At 42.6% G+C, this 1560-nt stretch overlaps 1 pseudogene; it reads right to left on the bottom strand.

Moving 5' to 3' along the window:
• Window positions 1–210: 210 nt before the first annotated feature.
• On the bottom strand, window positions 211–946 carry LOC101575355 (annotated as a pseudogene).
• Window positions 947–1560: the final 614 nt, after the last annotated feature.

Below are 1560 nucleotides of genomic sequence, written 5' to 3' on the forward strand. Positions count from 1 at the left end.
AAGGCTTCACAAGACAGACACTACATATGACATAGCGTGGAAGGAAAAGAAGAGCCTGGGTAGGAGGGTCAGTTGCATGTAGGGACGGGGAAGTGGGAGCAGGGCAGGTGTATTATGTACTGGGCTCTAACATTCTTTGGAAGTCTTTCAGAGGTTGCTGTAGTTCCTTTTTAACACAGGTCTCTTCTTCCAACGTTCTTGAAAGACTTCCTACACCATCACATATTGATTGGCCGTGATGAACTGAAACACACAACAGGCCAGTAACATGTAGTCAACTGGGAGAAGGTAATTCTAAAAGCCACTCTAGCGATTATCCCCATGTTTATCTCCATAAAACTGGTCACCAGATCATAACAAACCTTCTGATTCACTTTGGCAGCAGCCCCAGTCAGACTGTGCAGATCCTGGGATTACAATCAGTTTCGTTCATGCTACAACTGGGAGGGATGTCGTGATTCATGAAGTAGTCGCTGATGCTCCAGGTGGTGTGGTTCTGTGCACTGTAGCAGCTCAGGCTGCACCGCACGTGGTCCACAGCCCCACTCCTCTCATCACTGCTGTTGTAGTGAACTAAGGCGCCCATGTAAGCCCTCAGGAAAGTGTCCTTAATCTCATGGCAGAACACAAAACCTGAAGTGCCAGCCACAAACTCAGCCAGAAACACCGGTGGCAGGAACGTGGCATACAGTTTCAGCATCCGTGGGCTCCCATGGCATGTAGCAAAGCATTCAAACAAGCCAAAAACAACGACAGTGGTGCTGGTTTCATTGAGCACATAGGGAGCATTTGTGGAGTTCTCAGCAATGAAGGAGATATAGGTGCCCAGAGTAAGTTTCCCCCAGACTCCAGCAGCCAACAGGATCAGCCCAGTGATCCTGAAGTTGGCATAGATCATGATGAGGATTTTGAGACAGGTTATCACAGGTTTAGCCTCCATTCTCCTCGATGCCGTACTACCTCTAAGACAGTATTGATTTAATCTGTTTTTTTTTAAATAAAAACTATAGGAAATTGCATTCTCTTTTTAAAGGTGGAGTCAAATTCCATGTCCTTTATAATACTGTCTCTATAACTACTAGGAATGTTGACTCAAAATTGGATAATTGGAAGGAAAACAAGAATAAAAGTCATATCTTTTTTCAAAAAGGAGAAAAAGAGATTCTGAAAATTATGGCCCAAGAAAATTTATTATTCAATAATCTGTTTTCCTATTTAAAAAAAAAATAGTGATCCTTGATTTCCACCCTCAAAAATAAGTCAAGCCATATTACTCATCTTTTGAGATTTTAACTTTTTTTTTTTAATGCTTTTAGTTAAGAGTCTACAGGGTCTCACTACATGGATCAGAATCACAGTGATTCTCCTGCTTTCAATCTCCCAAACACTGGGATTATAGGCATGCGCCACCAAGCCCAGTCTCAGTAGCTGTCGCAGCACATGGGGACAGGGCCAGCATGGAAGGCCGGGATGAGTTTTTAACTTTGATATCAAACCACAAATTAGAAGTTTCAATAAGAACACTGCTAGATTCCAGGAGTAATTTTCTAATAAAACACA

The sequence above is a fragment of the Octodon degus genome, unplaced genomic scaffold (genome assembly GCF_000260255.1).
Source record: "Octodon degus isolate 3935 unplaced genomic scaffold, OctDeg1.0 scaffold00005, whole genome shotgun sequence".
Lineage (NCBI taxonomy): Eukaryota > Metazoa > Chordata > Mammalia > Rodentia > Octodontidae > Octodon > Octodon degus.